Source organism: Hipposideros armiger, unplaced genomic scaffold (assembly GCF_001890085.2).
Source record: "Hipposideros armiger isolate ML-2016 unplaced genomic scaffold, ASM189008v1 scaffold_465, whole genome shotgun sequence".
Classification (NCBI taxonomy): Eukaryota; Metazoa; Chordata; class Mammalia; order Chiroptera; family Hipposideridae; genus Hipposideros; species Hipposideros armiger.
Genome location: NW_017731815.1, coordinates 128,721 through 141,129, shown reverse-complemented (window position 1 = coordinate 141,129; position 12,409 = coordinate 128,721). Strand labels below are relative to the sequence as shown.

General features: G+C 41.6%; 1 long non-coding RNA gene and 1 pseudogene across 1 annotated transcript in view; one reads left to right on the top strand and one right to left on the bottom strand.

Annotated features, from left to right (window-relative positions):
- Window positions 1-1,492, bottom strand: part of LOC109395310 (uncharacterized) — a 25,484-nt gene extending 23,992 nt beyond the window's left edge. The window contains exon 1 of the long non-coding RNA XR_002126638.1: window positions 1,453-1,492. This is a non-coding gene — a long non-coding RNA (uncharacterized LOC109395310). The remainder of the gene's footprint in view (window positions 1-1,452) is intronic.
- Window positions 1,493-10,757: 9,265 nt separating this feature from the next.
- LOC109395306 (eukaryotic translation initiation factor 1 pseudogene) lies at window positions 10,758-11,077 on the top strand (annotated as a pseudogene).
- Window positions 11,078-12,409: the final 1,332 nt, after the last annotated feature.

Genomic DNA, 12,409 nt, shown 5'->3' with positions numbered 1-12,409 from the left:
GACTTGTAATATTTTAAAGCAAAGTCTTTATTATCTATATATAATATATGATCACTAGATGTAGATAGATAAATGATAATGATTGATAGATGATAGATAGATAGATAGATAGATAGATAGATAGATAGATAGATAGATAGATAGATATAGATATTTGCAAATAAAATGCTATGGTATCCATATCATTATTTGCTTTAAAATAATCCATTTTGTAAGTCAGACTGAGAAAGACAAATACCATGTGATCTTACTTATATGTGGAATCCAAAGAACAGAATAAATGAGCTAACAGAACAAAAATCCATCTTGGAAAAGGGGCACACATGAAATAAGACTGGCCAAGATGGATATTGAGGGTATACATTTTTATTATACTGTTTCCTCTGTATGAAAATTTCCATTGTAACACATAAAGAAAGGTGTCCATTCAAGTGAACAGCCATGAGAATTCACAGGAGGGAAGGGAGTCCATATGAGGACCAATAAATTAAAGGAAACATGAGAAATTAAAGAACTAGAGGATGGTGTTGTCTTGTTGAGACCAGAAAGTAAGGACAGTGTAAGGAAATGAGAATGCAAGAGCCACTGTAGATCATGCAGGATTCAGATGTGGCCCTGGAAGTAACTTCCTAAGGCACAGAACTGAGGAAGTCAGGACACTGCAGGACCAAGTGTGTCTGGGCCATCAGCAGGTATGGAAAGCACATAAGGCTATGGCAGGAATTGGATGGAGAAATCCAAAAGCCCTGAGCCCAGGGCTATGTTAAAGCAGAGGAATGGCCTAAATGAAGATAAATAGGGGCACAGGTGGTACACCCAGACCACGATGACAGATACCAATTACTAGAGTGTACCCTTTTTTAATTAGTGATTTCGTGTCTCTCTGTTTTTGGTGTTAATTGTCAGTTCTCCAATACTTGTTAGAGTTAGGGTTGCTGCAAAGCGCTTTGTAGCACCATTGCCCTCACTACTGTGACATTTCTGCTTTCTTCCAAACTTGAAGTGAAGAATAATGATGTCAGATGCCTAATAATTAGAGAAGGGGATCTTAGCTACATTGTGGTTAAGGCACAGTGTGTCATCCTTTCTAGTCTTTGGAGAACAGAGTAGCAAGGAAATTTTCACTGTATCTCAAAAGGCTTACCTTTTCCTTATCTTAGAAAAAAAATTTCCCAAAGTCAGTACAAACTTTTATCATGCAAAAATTGTTGTGTTTTTAGAGTATAATTTCCTAGACGGAAGTACATATTTGTACTAAATTATTTCCATTGTTTATTTCTAGATCCTTGAAGAATGGTTTAAAATTCAGAAGTACATCTTAACTGCTATTAGTCATCCTTATTATAAAAAATTGTGTAAAACAAAGTTTTCCATATATTTTAGATTACAGCTATAAATTGTGTGACTTTATAACATTCCCAAGACAATTTCCTCATATGAAAGTTAACTTACTGTTTTATTTTCTATGCACGATTGACAATTTCTCTTTAACGCACATCCTAAAAAAAAAAATTAAGTATAAATATGTAAATACAAAGTCTATGTATTGTTCATTTCATTTAGTCATTTGTTTCATGGCATATTCATCCATACCCCAGGATTTTACTTCATTATTTTCATGTATCTAGAAAACTTTTCCCATTGGTACTATTTAAATCCTAACTTTCTTATTTTCTCCTGTTACTTGGAAAAATACAAAATGGCATCATCCAACTTTGATTAGCTAAGTAATTTGTAAAAAATGACTTCTGAAAAACAATAAGGTAAAATAAATTGGCAATATCACTGTATATTTAAAACATCATACTTTAAAAATCACTTTTAGAAATTCCTTTGTTATTCAGCATGGTCTTTCCAAGATATACCTAGTTGGCTAGTCCTTTAAATATTAAAAAAAATTATTTCTTGTTTTGTGGAAAAATAAACAATATAATTTATATTGGAAAGTTCTAGAATATAAAATATGGGTTTGGAAAAAAGCAGTTTGATGACTCTGTTTATTACTCCAGCATCTCTGTAAAGTAAGTAGGGCCTGAAATTAATACCCTAGTTGTCTTGTGATACAATAACAATGAAGTCACTCTCTCTGGTATTTTGGGGACAGGGTTCACAGGATCTCTGGGAAAAGTCAGACCATCCTATTTAATTTCAAATTGATTGGATACAGATCTGATTTGGCTGGGGGAAAAAAAAACTTACAATAGTTTTTCAAATGAAGTCCTATTGAATATTACTTCCTCCTGCCCAAAAGTACCCTTGACGTTCCTAAGGGGAAAAGCTGAGTGGAGGAAAAGGCAAGGTACATGGGAAAGAGTCTACTGTTTCAGCTATTTGGGGACAGCTGGCTTCAGGCTTCCTTCAGAGGGCAAGACTGGAAAACAAAAGGCACATGACAGCCACCATTCTCCAAATTCTACTTGCTTCCCACAGATGTTTTTGTTATTGTTGTTAGCTTAAGTTTTTGTTTTTGAATAATTTCAGATTTACAGAAAAATTGCAAAGATTACACAGGGAGTTCCTGTAAACTCTTCACCCAGTTACCCCATTGCTAACACCCTCCGTTACCATAACACACTTATCAAAACTAAGAAACCCACACTGAGACATTATTACTTTTAACTAAGCTCCAGATTTTATTGGGATTTCATCAGTTATTACACTAATGTTCTTTTTCTGTTCCAAGATCCAGAATACCACAGCGCGTGTAGTCATCACGTCTCCTCTGATCAGCGGCAGTTCCTCAGCCTTTCCTTGTGTTTCATGACCTGGACAGTTGTGAGGAGTACGGGCCAAAATATTTTGTATCCTGTCCCTCAGTTTGGGTTTGTCTGATGTTTTTCTCATAATTAGACTGGAGATGGAGTTTAGGGGAGAACACTGCAGAGGTGAAGTTCCCTCCTCATCACATCATGTCATCAGGTATGTTGTATCAACAGGGTTTTTACTCAACTTTTATACATTTGAACACATTAGAGAAGACATAGGGCTGCTGCTAGCCTTAGTTGAAGATACAGGGCATCTCTGCGTGAACGTGGAAAAGATACACCTCTGAAAGAACCGCTTAGAAAAATGCTCACCCTTTCTGAGCAGCCATAGCCAGAAACCTGGCCTAATGGGAAGCTAAGCTGGCCTTCACCGGCTGGTTATATGAAATCCTTATTCAGCAATTTATAAACATAAACGCTTTTTTGTAAACAATTATAGCTAAGATTCACAATCCTCAAAGGTGGTTATTACTATCCCCACTTTACTGATAAAGAAACTGACCTCAGAAAAGTCAGATAACACATTGAAGTTCACTTGCTAATATGAAAGAGTATGGATTTGTGTCCAAGATCCCTACTGTTTTGTCCACAAGCACCTCTTCCTTCTCCTGGGAAATATAACCCATCCTTCCTTTGCAGAACTGCTCCGTCCTCAGTTCTAAACACATAGTCGGATGGGTAACTGCCCTCTCCTACACAGGCTCCCTGATAGCAGCCAGGCAGCCAAGGCTGCAGCACCTGAATTAAATTGGGCTAATCCCAGACCACACTCATTGGTCCAGGGGGAGGGAATACGATCACGTCAGACCAATCAGAATGTTCCCCCCATGATTTAGAAATTGGAACTTGAGGGTTAAGGAATAGTGGGGAACTTCTCTTTGCTTGGAAAACTGAGAGGATGTGGGCGAGGGAGCTGCCAGTGGCCATGAAAGAAGTTCTGAGGAAGAAGCTAGTAGGAGAGAATGAAGTTGATAGGCAAAGAAGAGAAAACAGAAGAAGAAATAGGGGGCCGGTGGTGAGTCACTCATTTCTGACATTCACTGCACTTCTACTCTTCTCTTATTTCACTCAAGTTAGACAAAAGCACATTTCTCTTATATGTATAATCTTGGTTTCTTACACTGAATCTAAAAACATTCTGATGAATATCAAGTCCACAGCCTTGTTTCTTTCCACCAAGTCCTGATATTTTCCTTCTTTTCATTCCTGCTTATTTTTTCTCCAAAATTAAAACAGGATTATTATCTTTATGTAAAAGTGAAACAAGTTCAATATAAGAAATACATAAAAAATAAAAGTCAACTGAAATTCCACCACCCAGAGAAATTTTGATTCTTCACCTTACTTTAAAGCAAATTATTTCCATGATCTGAAGTTGGAGTTTGCCATCATTCCAGGTAGTGCTAACCATGAACTCTTAAATCACAATAATCTATTCTCTGACTAGAACCCCCTTTGCTTCCCTCCCTTCCCCTCCCCTCCCCTTCCCTTTTCTTTCCTTCCCTTTCCCACGTGCATTTTGACATCATTCATCCCTCGCTTGCCTTGACCTTCCCACTGCTTTCCAAATACGGCCCTCATGTCTTCATTACCTTCATAGCAGTAAATGGCCTGATCTGGGTCCATCTCAGAGGTTTAAGCTGAGCATTTGTATAACTAACCGGCAATCTTTCTTATAGTCTTCCTTGCTCTTATTGGGTAAGCAGGTGACGGAAGAGACTGAGAAGTTTACCAGGGGAAAGAGTGAAATCCCACCTCCTCCCAGACATGAACACCCCCTAGGATAGAGGACAGAGAGGAAGGAAGCAGCTTGCAGAGCCCAATACAGTACGTTTACTTAGAGTGTGCATGCAAATATACTTGGTGTGCTCGCCATTAGCAGAAATACACAAATAGATGCTTACAAAAATAAAGAGAAAGCCTGGAGCCTTTCCTCATATTCAAATTATTTAGCCTTCAATTTATTTCCTTGGAGAAATCTGCCTTTTCATCTCATTCCAGTATCTTATTATCTTAACTTTGAGACTTGTTTCACTGAATCTAGTTCTCGTTCGGTGGTTCTCCAGCTCAAAGCACTTGTTGGGAAATTTTCATCTGTTCCTTGAGTTATGTTTTCTTCGAGAGTAGGTTATTTGTTGTCTACATGCTATCATATACTCCTTAATTTCATTATTTATTTTGTTAACTATGTAGTATTTGCATAACTGCTATAAGTCTATTTTCATCTTGACCACCATACCACTGTCCTTGAGATTTTTTTTCTGAAAAACTAGTTTTATGGTATGTTATGTTCTAAACACTTGGTTGTTCTCAGCATTTGACAAAGGGAGAGAACTCAGGTGATGCTGTGCTACATTTTGTTAGACTATCTGAACTTTACACTCTCTTCTGATATTTTGCCATTTTCCACTGCCAGGGTTCACTCTAGCTAATTGGAGTGTTTCCCATTTCCATAAAGGGGGGTATCTTTGGATTGTAGATATGCCCCTAAGTCCAGTTTGCAGCCCAGCAACCTGTGTTTCTACCAGAGTCTGGCCACTGTTCAGTTTGTCTGTTTCCCTTAATTCTCCTCTGTAACCATTTCCTCTCTTGATTTTCAGAACAGAGTAAAGAATAGGACACCCACACAATTTGCATCTCTCCAGATATGGGCATATTATTGAAAACTCTTGGTATTTAGCGACTCACTCTAAAGGGGTGATGGTGGCATGTGAAGCATTGCCGTGGTGTGCTATTCTATCCTGACCCATAATCTTCAATTTCTTTACTTGGTTGCTACTTGCGTTTTAGATTATGCTCCTTTGTTCCTGCTTGTGCCTGGTAAAAGAATCTCTCTGCATTTTAGTGCTTTTTTAATTCATTCATTAGATAATGGGGAAGATGATTCTTAACCCAAAGTTCCAAGTGCAAACTATAACTTCTTGGGATATTACTTACTAAGCTCTCAAATATAAATGAACATGAGCATTAAAAGGCCTGGAGATCAAAGAAACCTGATCCGGGGGCGATCTAGCTTGATGTGGGATCATTCACAAGGCCCGGGGGTTTCCTGTAGGGAAAAGCTTGCCACTTAGCCCTAATAGGGGTACAGGTGGAGATCTAAGTGAGGGGCTAGAATCCCTTTCTCAGTGTTAGAAGTAAAGGAATCACGATGTCTAAGAAACCACAGCCTTCTTAGACTGGAAAGTTAAAGGCAAGCACACAGGGGAACTGCCCCAGGCCAGGAAGCAAACACTCAGGGGAGGCCGAGGGAAGGCGGAACCCCGCTTTTGCTCCCAAAAGAAAGCTGCTTCCTCAGAAACATGGACCAGGGTTGGTCAGCCCTGGAACTGACTATGTTATCTACGAGTCTTGATTTGTTTTTGTTTACTCCCTTTTTGTTCTTTCTAAGCATTTTAATAAAGTCTTTTGGGAAAATTCTAGTATGACTCCAGTTTGCCGGGGAACAAAGGGAAGGATTTGTTTCTATGTGTGGCCTATGGTTTTAGGCACAATTTGAGGGGAGAATGGGGCAGGAATGGTGCTAGAACACTGCTCCTCTCAGAATATGTGCGGGGATGACCAAGAGATGAAAAGACAGAGACATCGGGAAACATAAAACCAAGGGACACAAGCCTGGCCTTTTGGTTCAGCCTCTCACCTCCCCCACCCTCTCAAAGGAGTCTCAACTCAGTGCAAAGCTGAGAGCTTTCGGTTTGATTCTGGTAAGGAAGACTGATTCACTTACAGATATTAATGTTCTTTTAGACTCCAGAAACCAGACAGCAGTAATTATTCTGTCTTATAGTCTTCATAAAAATGGCAATCTTGGCTTTACAGGGCATTTTCCAAGTAATTCAAATTCTGTCCTTATTCTATCTATATAATTCCAATTTAGGTTTCTAAAAACCTTATTTCCAAGTTCATGAATTCGACACAGCATGACTTTTAACTTTTCAAAAGTTTTTCAGTTGGGGAGAGGGGCCAGGGGAAGTCTCTAAACCAAAGCAATCATTTAAGATAAGACTCAAATTAAGCCATTTATTAAGATCTTAAACCACTTAGAAACACTAGTTAAGGCCACTGAGTGAAGTCTGATTAGAACAAACCCTAACACCTTATTCACAGCATAAAGCTTATGTGCTATATATAGGTCACGCAAAAAGTGGGGATAAACCCGCTTTCCCAATTTTAAAACTATTTTAAGGCATTTTTCTCATTTCATCAGATAAGACAAATTAATTCGAATCCAGTTTAACTGGATTTTACCAAAAATGTCAGCAGCCTTTAAAAATGTTTTCCTGCCAACACCGTAGGGCAACTTTAAGATGAAAATCTCAGCATGACAGGGTGGCCCTGCCGAGGGCGGCAGTGGCGCTGCGGGACACCCGCCTCTGGGCTCGGAAAGGCTTACCGTCATCCACAGCGCTTGTTCTCGGCTTGATCCTGTGTCTGGGAATTTGGGGGGGACCTTTCTCTGTGAAGCTCATAAGCAGCTGGATGAGAAAGAGGGAGAGAAAAACTGGCAGGAGGATTTGGCCCCACGCCCGGAGCCAGCACATGGCTCCTCAGGCCGGGCTCCACAGGCTCCCGGCCAGTGGGACAGTGGTGGGCACAGGGTACCGGGTTGGACAGGCGGACCCCACTCGGGGGCTGTGACCTGGTACAGCCCCGGGTCCTGAGGCAGTCCCTTCCAAGCACTGGACATCAGCATAATTCACAGAACCTCAGAACTCTGAATGTTCCAGCCAGAATGCGGATTGTTCGTAATACAATCCCAGTCTGCACTGGGTTCTGGGTTCCTAGGGTCCCAACCACCCAGTACAGTTTGTTCACTGGATTTGATCAAGTCCTGCTATGCCCGTGGTTTTTGGAGAAAGGCCTGGATTCTAATTTCCACCACTCAATAGTGTGTAGAGCAGTTGCACCTTTCTGTGCTGCGTCCTCAGATGTAAATGAGCCCACCACCCACTCCACCCTGTGGGGGGGTGCAATTAAGTGGTGAGGTCCTGAAACTCACAGCTCTTTAAATCCTTGATCTTGTCCTTGAGGAGTCGGTGGCCCTAGGGCATGCCCTAAGTAGTTTCCCAAAGCATGGTGTATTTTAAGTGGTATACAGATGAATGTCTTATTTTCGTACTTGTGAATCTATTTCTAATGTGTATCAGAAAAATAGAACTAGTAGCTATAATGATAATGGCAACAATATAAACTTTTGTTTTAAGATAACCTATGTAAAAATGTCAATGTCAAGTTTCAGACCTATAAATAGTAGTACATGATTTAAAGGATACGACAAAACGGTGCAGGGGTTCCAGAAGGACTGGAATGGGAGCAATATTGCCCTAATATGAAGGTGGAGGAGGCAGGGGGCATGGAAACATGTCCTTGACCAGGGACTAGCTTGTTTCGTTTTTCAAAAATAAATGATGGAGTTGTTTCACGGCATCCCTGGCGTGTTGACTGACCTTGACTGCACCTTGAGGACTATGGACCTAGCACTGATGAGAACAATGGAGAAGGGGAAGAACGCGCAGAGTTCCAGACTGCTTTTTCTTTGTCTGTTTGCAAGGCAGAGGACAGACAGAGTGCTATTAGTTATAATATGAAAAGTGCTCTTATAAAATGTCAAGAAAAGAACAAGAAAAACAATAGGAAAATGGACAAGGGATGTGAAGAGTCCATCTATAGAAAAGCAAATCCAAGTAAGCCAATGAATAAATGTGTTAAAAATATATGTTTTAGGCACAATCCAGTCAAGATGGTGGGATCATTTTCTTACCACTAAAAAATTACAACTAAACTACAGAACAACCATCATTGGGACTCGCCTGAAGTCTCATGAACTGAAGTTCTACAACTAAGGACACAGAAAAAGCCATCTCAAGACTGGTAGGAGGGATGGACACGTGGAACAGGCTGGTCCCACACCCATGGGTGACCATTAAATATCAGGAGGGCTATCTCAGCTGCAGAGGTTCCCCTCCTCCCCTGAAGAAACAAGAGGTCCCAATCCCACACCAGACTCCCCAGCTCAGGGTTTCAGTACTGGGGAGAGAAGTCTCCACCACTTCTGGCTGTGAAAACCAGTGGGGATTGTGGCTGAATAAGACAGAGGGCAGCTGAAGTTCCAGGCGTTCCTCTTAAAAGACCCACGCACAGACTTACTCACTGATGGATTCACTCACTCTGAGCTCCAGTGCTGGGGTGGCAGCTCAAAAGGCACCAGGGACATATGGGAAGAAACTGAATTGTCTGGCCTCAGGGCAAAGGCTAGAGGGGCAGCTTTCTCTTGGATGGAGGAGCTGGCAGAAACCATTGTTTCTTTGTTGGGCCCTCCCACACCCCAGCATGCAGACACAGGCTGCCACCATATCTGAGTTCCATCAACCTGTCTAACACTGTTCAACTGGTGGTGCTTAAACGCAAGAAGCCAGAAGGCCAGAATCACCACAACAACTGCCAAAGTCAGAGGGGCAGCCAAAGGGGGCTTGACCCAGGGTGAGGGATGGGTGCTATATGGGGATGGTTAAGAGAGCAAAATAGAGGAAAACAGAGGGGCAGCAAGGGTGTTGTTATCATCCACAAGAAAAGGGCAAGAATGGAGGAGCAGGAGGCTGAGACCAATAGCCCCAATAAAAACTCATGATCCCTTCCTAAGTTCCCCAACTTGAGCCAATTTTCAGATCCAGAACCCATTGACTGAAGAGGCATCCCTATTCTAGAAGGGACTCCACAACACTGAAAAAATATACTATGATTCTCCCAATCCTTCCCAAAAAGGGATGTATAACCATTTATTAGTGTGACTGAATACTGGGAAAAGAGGAATAACTGACATTTTGAGGACTTTAGGACACAGGGCCTGAGTTAACATGATGCATGGAGACCCAAATCATCAGCCTGTCTAATCCTGTCTTGGCATCTGCTTCTTGGGGGACTCTACCTCATAAGGGAAGAGCCAGCAGGAGAATTGAGTCATTTCAGAAGAAACAGGTCCCTGCTGATCAGACAGTCTCTGCAGTCAAATTGTTCTACTATCTGAGTCAATAATTCCCCCTTTTGCTTAAGCCAATTTGAGATATGTTTTCCATCTTTTGAGGCTTCCTTGGCAATAACATATCAAGATTCCTCATAGGAAGGAAAAATGGTGGTAACAGATTTGTTATTGTTCTTAAGCAAGGTCCTGTTCTCCTTCCTAGAGTTGATCTGAATATCTGCAATGAGGAAGGGGAATATATGTCTACAGATCCCATGTATAAAGTTCCTTTGTTCATAAATCAAGCTTACTCTCTTGCTCTTTCTATCTCTATACACATTCCCATACATGTATGTGTGTGTGTGTGTGTGTGTGTATTACACATACACAAAATAAAAATTCTCTTTCCAAATAGATAAAAGATAAAGGGAAAGGGTTTTTTTTTATTTTTCCAAATTGAGAACAGTAGACTATGATTGTTGTCTGTTACAGGAGACCCTTAATTTCTGGGGCAGACAGTAGAGATCAGGACACTCCTCCCCTCACAGCATCACGATTGTTAAAGAAAAAACCACAGGCCCCAAATGATGTCACTTGTGCTAAAGCCCATGATACCAAACCTAGATTTAATACCTGACCTAATTGCTGTTTCAACATCTCCCAGAACTATAAGCTTAATCAACCATTCTGGAATTTTCTGGTCAACACCAATGAGGTAATCTGTCATGTGGGCCCTCTCCATCCCCCACAGAAAGAAGAGACAATCTGCATGATAAAAACCCTTGCCATTCCCTTCCCCCCAAAAGAAGATGTCCTGGTCTAAAAACAATTAGCTTTCTTTTGTTCATAGTTCCCTTGCCTCATCCTTCCTCCTATAAAAACCTCCAATATTAGGCCCGTCACTGAGCTGCCACCCAGGACCCAGAGCCTCCTCTTGAGCTCCCTCACTTCCCGACACTCCATTCCCCTGCCTGCCTTCTTCCGCCAACACCTTCCACAGGCCTGTTTCCAACGAGGAGAAGGAATTGCATGGTATGTCGGCTATCCAGAACCTAAACTCTTCCCACCCCTTTGCTGAGGCAAGTAAGGGTGGCACTGAGGATTATATCCATATAAGAAATCAACAGAAAAACAGCAGGTAGACCCTATTACTGTCCAAAGGACCCCTGATGATTACAATACAAAGACACTAGTGAAAGCGGTTCCGAAGATATTTGCCTGCAATGGTACTGCAGTTGAGCATCCAGAATATGAAGCAATTCAGCATCAGCCTGACCAGCGCTAGAGCATATGCCAGTTCCTCATAGAAAGTGGACTGGCTAAGGAGGACCAGCTGAAGGTTCGTGAGTTTTAAGTGCATTTGGCTCACTGAAGCTTAAGTGAGGATTTCCTTGCAATGAGTAGAACTTTCCTTGTCACAAGTTTAAAAACCTCACAGCTTGTGTAATGTAACCATTTGGGGTCTGCTTTTAACTTGGACTGGTGTAGCTCCTCCATTCAATAATCTGAAGAGTCATGCTGTCTAGCCTTGAAGCCCCTCATTTAAACAGAGGTCAAGCAGTAGGCGCCTACTAGCAGTGTCCAGCCTGAAAGAGAGCAATAGCATGATGTTTCAGCCAGAGCCCCAAGGTCACAGCTGGCTATGTCTGGCCAGAAGCTCCTCGGCTCTCCCTCTACAGAGCTCCCTGCCCTAAGAGAATGTCCCCAGCTGAACAGCCTTCTGTGAAGCTGAGAGGAGGGGATAAGGCAGCAACAGCAGCTGGACCACTACAGGGACCGGTCGGTGGTCAAAGATCCCTTGGTGTCTCCAACCTGACCCAGTGGGTGGAGCTTAAAGCAGCCACCTTCCTTCTAGTGAGGTGATAGGACATCTGGCTTGCCACCAAGGTCTATTTTGACCAGACATAGGCTAGCTAATTGATGTTCAAACACCAGAATGTGAGGCCAACCTTCTATCAGAGTTAAACTTTTCACAAGGGAACAAATTTCAAGCTGATATGTCAGTCATGTAGAGCTTGCAACTTACTAGCCACAGCTGCCCAATGCCATGTAAAGTAACAAACTGGTTTGGGGTTGTTGTTTTTTTCCCTTCGATTTTAATGTTATGTAATACATTTAAACACTTATTTAAATAAAACTTGTTTTCAGAAAAAAACAAAACACCTTCCATTTTATACAGCCCTTCAGAGCACCCTTCTAGTTGCCTGATGTGACTGCTGCCCAACTCATGAATTGTTTAATAAAGCCAATTAGATCTTCAAATTCATTCCATTGAATTTTGATCTTTAACACTCTGCTGTGCCTATTTATGCTTCCCCTAGCCCAAATGTGTACCTCACCAGTTCTGAGTCTCTGAATCTGTACAAATAATGGCAATATTCCACCTCAGGCAGAGGGTTAGGAAGGGAAAGTGATGTTACCACCCATGATACCTGAAACCGTTGGACTGACCTCAATCCCTTGGTGCCCATGGTTGAGGTTTCATTGCCTCACCAAAAGTACCATCTTACCCAGAAAGTTAGACCCAGCTTTGACTGACTTGGAACCGGCAATCTCACACACTTCAGAAATAACAATTGCCACTTACTTGTCAGCCTCCCAAATCACCCTTAGCTGATAACCTTGTTTACTACCAGAAAAATATGGAGCCAGTCAGAAGGAAACTTAGACCCCCACCTCCACACTT